This window comes from Heptranchias perlo, chromosome 20, assembly GCF_035084215.1.
Source record: "Heptranchias perlo isolate sHepPer1 chromosome 20, sHepPer1.hap1, whole genome shotgun sequence".
Lineage (NCBI taxonomy): Eukaryota > Metazoa > Chordata > Chondrichthyes > Hexanchiformes > Hexanchidae > Heptranchias > Heptranchias perlo.
This window is the reverse complement of record NC_090344.1, coordinates 7,241,582-7,254,412: the sequence shown is the minus strand read 5'-3', so window position 1 is coordinate 7,254,412 and position 12,831 is coordinate 7,241,582. Positions and strand designations below refer to the sequence as shown.

At 43.4% G+C, this 12,831-nt stretch overlaps 3 non-coding genes across 3 annotated transcripts; 2 read left to right on the top strand and 1 right to left on the bottom strand.

Annotated features, from left to right (window-relative positions):
- Positions 1–9,424: 9,424 nt before the first annotated feature.
- Positions 9,425–9,498, top strand: trnai-aau (transfer RNA isoleucine (anticodon AAU)). The gene has a single exon. It is a non-coding gene; the product is annotated as a tRNA-Ile (tRNA).
- Positions 9,499–11,987: 2,489 nt separating this feature from the next.
- trnai-aau (transfer RNA isoleucine (anticodon AAU)) lies at positions 11,988–12,061 on the top strand. The gene has a single exon. It is a non-coding gene; the product is annotated as a tRNA-Ile (tRNA).
- Positions 12,062–12,588: 527 nt separating this feature from the next.
- Positions 12,589–12,678, bottom strand: trnap-agg (transfer RNA proline (anticodon AGG)). Its single transcript is given in 2 exon segments — positions 12,589–12,624; positions 12,643–12,678. It is a non-coding gene; the product is annotated as a tRNA-Pro (tRNA).
- Positions 12,679–12,831: the final 153 nt, after the last annotated feature.

Genomic DNA, 12,831 nt, shown 5'->3' with positions numbered 1-12,831 from the left:
GCCAGTTTGTCTCCTCTTCAATCCTTGTTCTTGTTATAAGAACTTCCTGCTGTGACCCAATCTCAAAATTCCTCTTCACTGCGATATTTTTCTGCTCCTTTACTAAAAATCCAGCATTAACTCTCGACCTTCGTTCGATTTGAGTCTTGTCAATGGAGAAATCGCTGCTTTGGTCGGATTATTTTCCTCGTGTCTGTTTTAGTTACAGATGTGCTGATCCCTGGTGTAATAATATCCACGCCCGTTGCCGTTTCCATCATGCTGGGAACCCTGTTGGTTTTTGTGCTGATTGCACTGACTGTACAACAACAGAGACAATCGTCAAGAAGAGGTAACTTTAATCATTGACCCTCGGTGATCAGCAGTTTTCTGTGTGTGTTAAGGGGCTGTAAATTGCTCGCTATAATGCTCGATCCCAGTTGTGACTCAGTCACCTTCTCATACTTGAAAATTCATTCTCTTTTGGGGATTTTGAATGGAACAAGACAGGGGTCGTTTATTCGTTGGTTTTGTTCTGTTCCTCGGAGATAGCAGTAGGGAGGAGTCCGGAATCTAATAAATTAAATATATCTGTTTTACTCCTAAACAGTGAAAAAGCGCAGCTTCCGTTATACGATTTCCAGACCGGATGAACCAATTTATCAAGAAATCGATGACATTACAGCTGGAAGAGGATCGTGTGAGTCCCACCCCATGACATGTTCTGTCTGTCCAGGTGTCGCTTCCCCCCAATAAAACTCCGCTGCAGTGAATGTATTTGGGACCAGTCCCGTGATATTCGGCCCTGTTCACAGGACACCTCCTTTCACGGTGAACATGGTGCTGTCTGATTGTTTAGATTATTAACTGTTGTCAGCTTCATGTTTGATGGGATTTCTATATTTCTCCCTTTCCTGTCTTTTCCCAGTCCTCCTAGTTTCTAATTCTGAAGCTTTTTCTGAGTGTTTTTCCCTACTCTCATTCAGAAGATTGTGTCGATGTACTCTGAGCAGTCACTGTGCAGTTTATCACACTCTCCTTGCCGCAGAGGGCAATGATGCTCCGTGTTGCTCCCACAGGTGGGGTCACTGAGAGCACTGCGGTTTAAGAGTCCATACAATAAATATGATCACACTTATTGCAAAGGCTCTGAGGCGTGAAGCCTGTAAATGTATGTTTGTCTTTGTATTCTGGTATCATGCTAACTAATGATGGTATCTGCTGGCGATCTGAACAGTTGACAAGATTTCTTTAGGACAGCGTTTGTGTATTTGAAAGAATTTAACAGCCTTAATTTACATTAAATGTTCTTCACCGTTCTCATTTGGTTTGACAGTTTATCGATCTAATAGCGGAGAGATTGATCTGGAATATTATACCAGTACAAGTTTATCTCAAACCGACCAGAACTCGCAGAATCCTGAAGGTATGTAATACCCAGAACGGTGTAATAGTTTGTGACTGTTACATTCCGCATCTAATTACTCAGATCTGTGTAATATTTTGTAAATATGCCTTTCGGTGTGTAATTACTCAGATCATAGAATTTTACAACACAGAAGGAGACCATTTGGCCCATCGTGCCTGTACCGGCTCTTTGAAAGAGCTGTCCAATTTAGTCCCACACCCCAGCTTTTTCCCATAACCCTGTGAATTAGTCCCCTTCAAGTACATACCTATTTACCTTTAAAAGTTCCTATGGAATCTGATTCCACCGCCCTTTCAGGTAGTGCGTTCCAGATCTGAGTGAAACAATTTCTCCTCATTTCCTCTCTAGTTCTTTTGCCAATTATTTTAAATCTGTGACCTCTGTTTACCGACCCACTTGCCAAAGGAAACAGTTTCTCCCGACTTGCTCGATCAAAACCCCTCTTAATTTTGAATATCTTTATTAGTTCTCCCCTTAACCTTCTCTGCTCTAAGGAAAACAATCCCAGCTTCTCCAATATCTTCACATATCTAAAGTCCCTCATCCCTGATATCATCCTGATAAACCTCCTCTGTACCCTCACCAAGGCCTTTACATCCTTTCTAATCTGTGGTGCCCAGAATTGTATACAATACCCCAGCTGAGGCTTAACCAGTGATTTCTAAAGGTTTAACATGACTTCCTTGTTTTTATACGATACCTCTATTCACAAAGCCAAATATCCCATACGCTTTCTTATACACATTATAAACCTGCTCATTATATACTCAGGTCTGAGTAATATTTTGTTGGAGTGACATTCGGTTTGTAAATACTTCGATCTGTGTATTATCTTGTAAATGTGACAGTCGGTGTGTAATTACTCAGATTCTGTGTAATATTTTGTGAATATGATAATTAAGCACCAGCCACTGCTTGAAACATCGACAAAATGATCCACTCAGGGTGACAAAGAACCCGGAATAATTAAAACAGTTTCTCACGCAACCAGATCCCTAAACCGGTGATGGTGATTGTTTTGCCATCAGATTGTAATAATAGCCGTGATGTCAATCAGGAATCCAGGAGCTCCACCCGATGGGTTCCCTTGAATACTTGTCAGGACGTGTGCGTCATTAATTTAGGAAAACTCTGTTTAAATGGTCTGGAAAAGACCGCCTTGCGCCTCCACCGCTGTTCTCCACTAAAATGAACATTTCCTTTTATAGATAAGACCAGAGAGCACCTCAGTAAACAGGAATACGATGATATTGATTCTGGCCCATTGAATGACCAGACCCCCAGCGCAGAGGGTCCTGGTAAGTTCACCCCTGGGCTCGGAGGCTGCCGACTCATTCCTTTATTTGTAATCACATTTCTGTACAATTGCACCAGCCCAATGCCAATCATTAATCGCCATTCGTACAATTGTTTTGCAATTTGCGTTGAAAGATCCCATTGGATGACTCATGCCTATTGCCCGAAAAAGCTCGGAAATTGCTGTTGGTGATTAAACCGACGAACACTTAACCCTGTCACACCACACTCAATTACCTGCTATCATGACAACGAAATACGTCCAGTTTAAAGAAATAAATCAAACTCAGAGTTAAAATAGCAGAGAAAGCAATTTCAATGTGTTCGCCAATACCTGCGGCAATAATTAACGCCTACGGTTACATGTTGGTGAAGAGGTTTCTCCTGAATTCCCTATTGGATTTACGAGCCACTATTTTATATTTATGGCCTCTAGTTTTGGTCTCTCCCACAAGTGGAAATATTTTCTTTACTTCTACCCTATCAAAGCCTTTCATAATCTTAAAGACCTCGATCAGTGTGGATGGAGCTCACCGTGTGTGAGGTCCCGCATTCTATTCCAGCAGCTCCAAACGCTTTAACCTGCACTGGCTCGATAGGCCGAATGGCCTCCTGTGCTGTAACCATTCTATCGATCACCCGTTAGCCTTCTCTTTTCTAGGACTGAGGATTGTTCCATATTGTAGATGGCCCCAAACTGCTCCCTGTGGTTTGATGTGTTTAATGACTGAGGATTATTCCATATTGTAGATGGGCCCAAACTGTTCCCTGTGGTTTGATGACTGAGTAACGAGGGGTTTCTGTTTTTTTTTGTGAATTACCTTTTAAAACTCCTGCTCTGACTCCCAACAATCATTTCCTTCCAGCGCCAGTTCCGGGAAGTTGTGACGATGTTGAGGACGTGACCCCGAGCAGCCCAGATCGTGATTCCGTGCTGGACAAAGGCTTTCGTCTCACACTCAGAAAGACCGCGGATCACCCCGCCACAGACTGTGAGTTCAATTCAGCAGAGCGGCCCAGAGAGTTAGTTCTTAGTAATCGACCGAGTGTCCATTGGTCTGTTTATTGACAGATCACTGACCAGAAACATTCTATTACTAAAGAAGTTGGGGAGGAAAGTGCAAATTATCTTTCTGGCTTTCCACATGCAGCAATCTCAGTCTCTGTTTTCCCTCCCTCCCTCTCTCTGTCTGACTCTGTCTGTCTATTTATCTATTTATATATATATATATATATATATATATTTATCGCTTTTTATCGTCTCTCTATCATCATCTCTATATCTCTATTATCATCTCTCTCAATCTCGCTCTTCATCTCTCGACCTCCATATCTCTCTCTCTATCTTTCTACATCTATTTCTCTATCTCTCTATTTTTCGAATTTGACAGAAGGATTTTCCAAACCAATCAAAAGAATAATATAGACCCAATTCTTACGCTGAGACAATGGAGCAAAAGGCACTGGGCCTGGGGTTCATGGGACAAAGTTAGGTCAGAGGGACATCAACTGCTGCACATTGTTGCCAGAAGATGAGCTGAGGCCAGGTCACCGGACTCGCTTAACAAACAGCGCGATGTTGAGAAGGTTCTTCGGTTGAAAAAAAACGCTAAACATGGGGGTCGGTGGTAGTGAGGGATCGACAGGGACATTTCACCTCCGGGTTAAAGTTCAGCCCTGAATGTTGGAATGGAAGCCCCCTCGAGTGCGAGCTGCAAGTGAATTCAGACAATGTCAGTCCCAGTTCCAGATTCAACCCAGTGAGCACTGGTTCACAGCAAAATGCAGCTTCAATTGGCACTAAACGGGTAACTTTCTTGAAGGATGAGTGTGGGAATGAGAAAATATCAGGCTGGGGCAATGGGGAGGTTCTGTTGAGGTTGTACTAATGTAAGGTTTTTGTGGCCGAATAAGAGCTCTGACTGTAAACCGTATTATATTTGATGAATGAGCAGCTGATACCATCACTGAGACACACAATGGAAAGGAGTCCATGTCCTGCCAACAGAAGCGTCAGTGTCCACTTGTACAGCGCTCTCAGGGGTTTTCATAAGGTGAGGTTTGGAAATGCTGCTCGGAATCTGGGAAACACTTGGGGTCCAGACCGAGGATGTGCTCCAACATGGAGCTTGATGCCTAGGAGTGAGGAGGGATATTTCCACGTCTGTGCATTCGGGTGGAGAAATACAAAGGCCTACCGTCACCATCTCAGGACAACTAGGGATTGGCAATAAACTCAGGCTTTGCCAGTGACATCCCACATCCCGAGAAATAATAAAACAAATACTGAATGCAGATGGGTGATTTGTGAAAGGTCATCATTGATGGTGGCGGGAGTGGGGTGGGGTGATACACAGCAGACCATAGTCAGAGACGTGGAGCGCGTGAGTTGGTGTCTGTGGTGGAGCAGGTTGCAGAGGTAGATGGTCCGCATAGTCGAGGGATTCGTAAACAAGCAGGAGAATTTCCTTTCAAAAGGAATGCGGGAAAGAAACCCGGGCAAGGTCGGCACCGGCCGTAACCCAGATTGAATTGACGTTATTAGTGGACAGTTTTTAACGGTGAGGTGAGAGCTCCTGACCGGCCATCCACAATTGGAAAGCTTTCCTCAGTCTTTCGTCCAATTGCCTCTTTATGCATACAGTTTGATTTTCAATTTCATAAACGTTATCAACTATCTAAAATGGTCTTAAATTCTTAAATTGCAAATGTCCCAGAGATTGTGACACGCATCAATTTAAAATAAAACCTGATGGACACTGGCTGTATTTAGTCCCTTTGCAGAGTGGGAATGAGTTAATTGACTTCATTTACCAACATGTTTTCTTTCTTCTCGTGGCAGAATTTTGGTTGAAATATTTCAACGGGATGTTTGATAATTTATCACCCCAAGTCCTGAAGTATTCGGCTCGATCATGGACGAATCTCGACTGACTGTCTCCACAGCCGTGGGTATTTTAGATGTTAGCTCATGTCCGTTGCAAAGACAGCTTTATTTTCTGCTAAAATCCCTCCATGAAATTTGCCTTCTCAATCTATAGAATCTTATAGCGCAGAAAGTGGCCATTCGGCCCATCGTGCCTGTGCCGACTCTTTCAAAGAGCTGTCCAATTAGTCCCACTCCCCCGCTCTTTCCCCATTGCCCTGCAATTGTTTCCTTTTCAAATATACAAAAAGAAAAAAAGACTTGCATTTATATAGCGTCTTACTCAACCTCCGGACGCCCCAAAGCACTTTACAACCAATGAAATACTTCTGAATTTGAGTCAATGTTGTAATATAGGAAATGCGGCAGCCAATATGTGCACAGCAAGATCCCACAAACAGTAATATGATACTGATGAGATTATCTCTTTTCGTGATGTGGATTGAGGGATAAATATTGGCCAGGACACCAGGGATAACTCCCCTGCTCTTCTTCGAAATAGTGCCATGAGATCTTTCACGTCCACCCGAGAGGGCAGATGGGGTGTCGGTTTAACATCTCATAAAAAAGACCGCACCTCTGACAGTCCAGCATTCCCTCAGTACTGATCTGGGAATGTCAGCCTAGATATTGTGCTCAATTCTCTGGAGTGGAAATGAACCCACACACTTCTAAATCAGAGGCGAGAATGCAGCCAACCGAATCACTCCAATACATACAATTCCCTTTTGAAAGCAACTATTGAATCCGCTTCCACCACCCTTTCAGGCAGAGCAGTCCAGACCAGTAACAACTCCCTGTGTAAAAAAAAACATGTCTCCTCATCTCCTCTCTGGTTCTGTTGATAATTATCTTAAGTGTGTGTCCTTTGGTGAGCGACTCTCCTGCCAGTGGAAACGGTTTTTCCGGATTTACTCCCTATCAAACCCTGAACTATTCTGAGGACCTCTATCAAGTCTCCCCTTAACTTCGTTCCAAGGAGAACAATCCCAGCTTCCCCAGTCTCTCCACATATCTGAATTCCCTCATCCCATGTACCATTCCAGGAAATCTCCTCTGCACCCTCTCCAAGGCCTTCACATCCTTCCTCAAATGTGATGCCCAGAATGAGACACAATACTCCAGCTGAGGCCTCACCAGTGATTTATATAAGTTTACCATAACTTCTTTGCTTTTTACTTTATATCTCTGTTCAATAAGGGAAGGGTCCCTTTTATTTTTAACAGGTTTATCACCTTCTTCTCTGTAACCTCCTGCAGCCTGACAACCCCAGACACCCAACTCTCCCCGCACTCTGACTCGCCCGTCTCCATCTATGTAACTTCCTCCAGCCTAACAACCCCACACACCCAACTCTCCCCGCCCTCTGGCTCGGATCTCTTCTAACTCTCCCTCCGTTCAATCTGCCATCAGCGCCTCGGCCTTCAGCCGGCGAGCACCCACATTCTAGAATCGCCCCGCTCCACTCCCCCGAGGATCAATTTCCCTCGGCCCGAGTTATACCCGGCTCTTTGATCAAACAGCGACTCATGCCTCCTCCTCCTCTCCTTCACTCTGTCTGGCTTTTATTTCACATTCTCTTTGAAGCGCCTTGGGATTTTTTTCTACCTTAAAGGCGCCATTTAAAAAGCAAGTTATTGTTGTAAAATAAATAGATTTAATGTCTCTCTTCTATAAACAAACATGGGGAATTTGTTTAACTGATGTAATTCTGCGGAAAAAATATATTTTGAATTGAATAGTTTTATCAGCTGATGAACTTTGTATCGTTTTATGTTGTTGTTTTTACTCAAATATTGTTAATGAAGAGTATTAAAAATATCTGATGTAACAGACTGAGAACTGCGGTGTTTTGCCATTAATAAGGAAAGTTGCTGTCCTCACCATTGCTTTAGTATCGGCATCATCCGTTTTAGTTACATTTTTAATCAGACTATTGCGGTTCCAGCAGAATCACCAACAAACAAATATTCCAGTTTCTCTGAAACCCTCATGGAACCAAAGAGGGACATCGGTTTCAAAATGAAATATTCCTCAATTTGGATTCTGCTTCTTGGGAAATGTCCACCAGTACCGTCACAGAAAAAAAAAATGAGACTGAGTCAAATGCCCAGCTCACACAAGTTATTCTTGCGGCCGAGTGTGGGGTTTCAGGAAAAAAGTTACCGATAATTCAAAGAATAAATGGTGTTCAGCAAAATCCATTGGTCATTAAACATCTGTTCCTGCCTTTCATTTCTGTTAAATTTCTAACTGGCAGAAAGTCAATGGACAGACATCATGGGCTCGATTTTAGGGTCGGGTTTCCTGCGGGTTTCCAGCGGGGGGGCCCCGAAAATCCCGATATGAGTTCACGTGACCGGATCAGCCTTTACCGGTCCAGGAAGCCTGAGAAGTCCATCAGGGCACGACATAGAGACAAGAGACAAGGAGAGATAGAGAGATTCATGTAAATAAAGTCGAGTACAAATGGGTGGTTCTGCAAAGTAGCAGAATATTTAGTTGCAGATTGGGCAAGATTCTTTCTTGTGTATTTGAATTTTGCAAGAGTACATTGGGCACCCAATTAAAAGCGCCGGCCACGCTCGAGTATCTCTCATGCTCTGAGAGAGATAAATGAAGTGAATTAGATCCAGTTCATTCATTTGAGCATTGAACGGATCTTTAAACAATAATTCAGCGAGCAGAAATCAAACCTGCGAAGGAAAACTCCATTTGATCTTGAATTTAACGCTTCAACCACTCGGCGATCGCAGCGGCACATGGCAGTACTTGCATGGCTGTAGATGCCACTTTAAACTGCCTGTTGCTTCAAACGATGCCCGATAGACCGGCGTTGTCTTGTAGCTTTCCCAGGAGCTTCATTTGATTCGGTGGGTCAAGTTTGGGAAATTGAATGATTTGAACCGGCAGCTTGTGGTAGTATATTACCTCATTTTCATTACCGGTAATGAACCACTGCAGCCACTGCAGAATTCGGAGCCACCCACAGCCGATCGGCCATCCTTTCAGACCACTACGATCCATCCAATCACGTTTTCTATTCCGATGTAGAGAAATGTCGAGTTGCACACTAACTATTTCCTCCGTTCTCTTTCGCAAACATATCACTGAACAAAACTTCACAAGTCACTCAGGAAAAATAATTCAGTTCAAAATCATTAGCTTCCGAAGGACGTGCGAGGACAGACTTACCAAAACTGCGTTCAGTCGTGAAGCTTGTGGGTGTGTTGTGATCCTGAGGGACAGAGACAGGCCTGCGACACAGAGCGAAGGCAGGAACTCAGAAATGTGGCCATAAATGGGCAGACAGACAGTCACAGTCATTGATTCTGACACACGGCGCGGTAGTTGTTCAGTCAGTCGGGGAGCGAGGCCTGCAGCCAGCAAACAAAAAGCCTGGCCTGAGAATAAGGCAGAGACCCAATCAGACCGACAGACAGACAGACATCTGACTCAACGTCAAAACGCAGCGTGATCGAATCACGTTGCGGTGATATCATTTTCACAGTTACTCAGTGTCCTGCCCACAGGTTTTATAGCGGGGCAGTGTTTTATCGATGGGCTGTTCATTGTTAGTAAAATAATATTGATCGGAATTTAATTTGTTACATTAAAGTGCTCTTTGTTTGTTAATTTTGATCTACATCCTCGACAGTATATACAGAAACAAGTAACAATGTTTAAGGGATGTGGTTTATTCAATATTCGTTGCAAAACCCTGTCAGCTGGTGTAAAAATAAACACAAACTACCCAACACGCGGGTAAGCCCATAAAGTTAAGATGCATACACAGCCGGTTAGCTCAGTTGGTGAGAGCGTGGTGCTAATAACGCCAAGGTCGCGGGTTCGATCTCCGTACAGGCAATAAAGTTCCTATTGCAATATTTTGGTAACTTTTAAAAGTTTGGCAGACTTTGGAAACAAGCGAATCCACACAAATTGTAATCAGGTCAATCTCTTGAAGTAACATCCATTAATATGTTTTCTGATCTATCTTTTTGAGGTCCAAAGTGGACGGCCTCAAACTTGCTTACGTTGAAATCCATTTGCCGCAGTTTTGCCCATTCACTTAATCTAGTAATGTATCTCTGTAATCTCATTCTTCCATCCACACTGCTTATAATTCTATCTCTTTGTGTCATCGGCAAACTTGGATATGTGGTTCTCGATCCCGTCATCTAATATCAATGAGACCGCCGAAATTGGGGTAAATTCACATTCAGCTTCAATCTCCACATCATCTTGAGACATTTTTTTTTACTCCGTGTGTGTTGCGCCTTGGAAACTTCTGCACTTTGTCCTCTGGAGCTCAAATATAATTCAATTCGAACAACTGCAAAGATGTCAGAATCCAATTGGTGACTTTTCACTAAAAAGCAGTGAGATAACAGGGCTCGTCCGGGATTTGAACCCGGGTCCTCTAGCATATTCCATTAGCAAAACGCCCTAAGGGAGAATCATAACCCTAGACCAACGAGCCGCTTGCCAGAAATTCCTGCAACCGGTCTAAAATTTCACCATGGTCTTCAGCCGATCGGCTATCCTTTCCAACCGCTTCTGTCCACCCAATCTCGTTTTCGATTCCTACACATAGCAATATCAAGTTGTACACGACCTATTTCCAGTCACCAATATTAGCCTCTCTTTACTAAATTCGTTTACAATGTACGACTTGTTTTTTCAAATAATACTTTTCAGAATTCGTTAATCTGAAGCTGCATTGGCATCTGTCTCGGCATCGTCAGAGTGTACAAGCTACCATAAGTATATTTTACTCACATTGCTGTTTTCTTTCACTGTGAGGGCGAAGAGACAAAAATGTGGAGACATTAGCTACGAATTTATCAGCTGGGTTGCACCTTTACTTTTCCGACCGTCTCAGTCTTTTTTTCCTTTACCTTTCCCTGCTGGTGTTGCAGGTGAGATCAGCCTTTACCGTTCCAGGAAGCCTGAGAAGTCCATCAGGGGACAACATCGAGACAAGAGACAAGGAGAGATAGAGAGATTCATGGAAATAAAGTCGCTTTTCAATGGGTGGTTCTGCAAAGTAGCAGAATTTTAGTTACAGATTGGGCAAGATTCTTTCTTGTGTATTTGAATTTTGCAAGAGTACATTGGGCACCCAATTAAAAGCGCCGGCCACGCTCGAGTATCTCTCATGCTCTGAGAGAGATAAATGAAGTGAATTAGATCCAGTTCATTCATTTGAGCATTGAACGGATCTTTAAACAATAATTCAGCGAGCAGAAATCAAACCTGCGAAGGAAAATTCCATTTGATCTTGAATTTAACGCTTCAACCTCTCGGCGATCGCAGCGGCACATGGCAGTACTTACATGGCTGTAGATGCTACTTTAAACTGCCAGTTGCTTCAAACGATGCCCGATAGACCGGCGTTGTCTTGTAGCTTTCCCAGCAGCTTCATTTGATTCGGTGGGTCAAGTTTGGGAAATTGAATGATTTTCACCGGCAGCTTGTGGTAGTATATTACCTCATTTTCATTACCGGTAATGAACCACTGCAGCCACTGCAGAATTCGGTGCCACCCACAGCCGATCGGCCATCCTTTCAGACCTCTTCTATCCATCCGATCACGTTTTCTATTCCGATGTAGAGAAATGTCGAGTTGCACACTAACTATTTCCTCCGTTCTCTTTCGCAAACATATCACTGAACCAAACTTCACAAGTCACTCAGGAAAAATAATTCAGTTCAAAATCATCAGCTTCCGAAGGACCTGCGAGGACAGACTGACCAAACCTGAGTTCAGTCGTGAAGCTTGTGGCTGTGTTGTGATCCGAAGGGACAGAGACAGGCCTGCGACACAGAGCGAAGGCAGGAACTCAGAAATGTGGCCATAAATGGGCAGACAGTCAGTCACAGTCATTGATTCTGACACACGGCCCGGTAGTTGTTCAGTCAGTCGGGGAGCGAGGCCTGCAGCCAGCAAACAAAAAGCCTGGCCTGAGAATAAGGCAGAGACCCAATCAGACGGATAGACAGACAGACATCTGACTCAACGTCAAAACGCAGCGTGATCGAATCACTTTGCGGTGATATCATTTTCACAGCAGCTCAGTGTCCTGCCCACAGGTTTTATAGCGGGGCAGTGTTTTATGGATGGGCTGTTCATTGTTAGTAAAATAATATTGATCGGAATTTAATTTGTTACATTAAAGTGCTCTTTGTTTGTTAATTTTGATCTACATCCTCGACAGTATATACAGAAACAAGTAGCAATGTTTAAGGGATGTGGTTTATTCAATATTCGTTGCAAAACCCTGTCAGCTGGTGTAAAAATAAACACAAACTATCCAACACGCGGGTAAGCCAATAAAGTTAAGATGCATGCATGACCGGTTAGCTCAGTTGTTTAGAGCGTGGTGCTAATAACGCCAAGGTCGCGGGATCGATCCCCGTACGGGCCATAACGTTCCTATTGCAATGCGTTGGTAACATTTAAAAGTTTGGCAGACTTTCGAAACAAGCGAATCCACACAAAATGTCATGAGCTCAATCTTTTGAAGTAACATCCAATAATATGTTTTCTGATCTATCTTTTTGAGGTCCAAAGTGGGCGACCTCAAACTTGCTTACGTTGAAATCCATTTGCCGCAGTTTTGCCCATTCACTTAATCTCGTAATATCTCTCTGTAATCTCATTCTTCCATCCACACTGCTTATAATTCTGTCTATCTTCGTGTCATCGGCAAACTTGGATATGTGGTTCTCGATCCCGTCATCTAATATCAATGAGACCGCCGAAATTGGGGTAAATTCACATTCAGCTTCAATCTCCACATCATCTTGAGACATTTTTTTTTACTCCGTGTGTGTTGCGCCTTGGAAACTTCTGCACTTTGTCCTCTGGAGCTCAAATATAATTCAATTCGAACAACTGCAAAGATGTCAGAATCCAATTGGTGACTTTTCACTAAAAAGCAGTGAGATAACAGGGCTCGTCCGGGATTTGAACCCGGGTCCTCTAGCATATTCTATTAAAAAAACGCCCTAAGCCAGAATCATACCCCTAGACCAACGAGCCGCTTGCTAGAAAGCCCTGCAGCCGGTCTAAAATTTCACCACAGTCTTCAGCCGATCGGCTATCCTTTCCAACCGCTTCTGTCCACCCAATCTCGTTTTCGATTCCTACACATAGCAATATCAAGTTGTGCACTACCTATTTCCAGTCACCAAT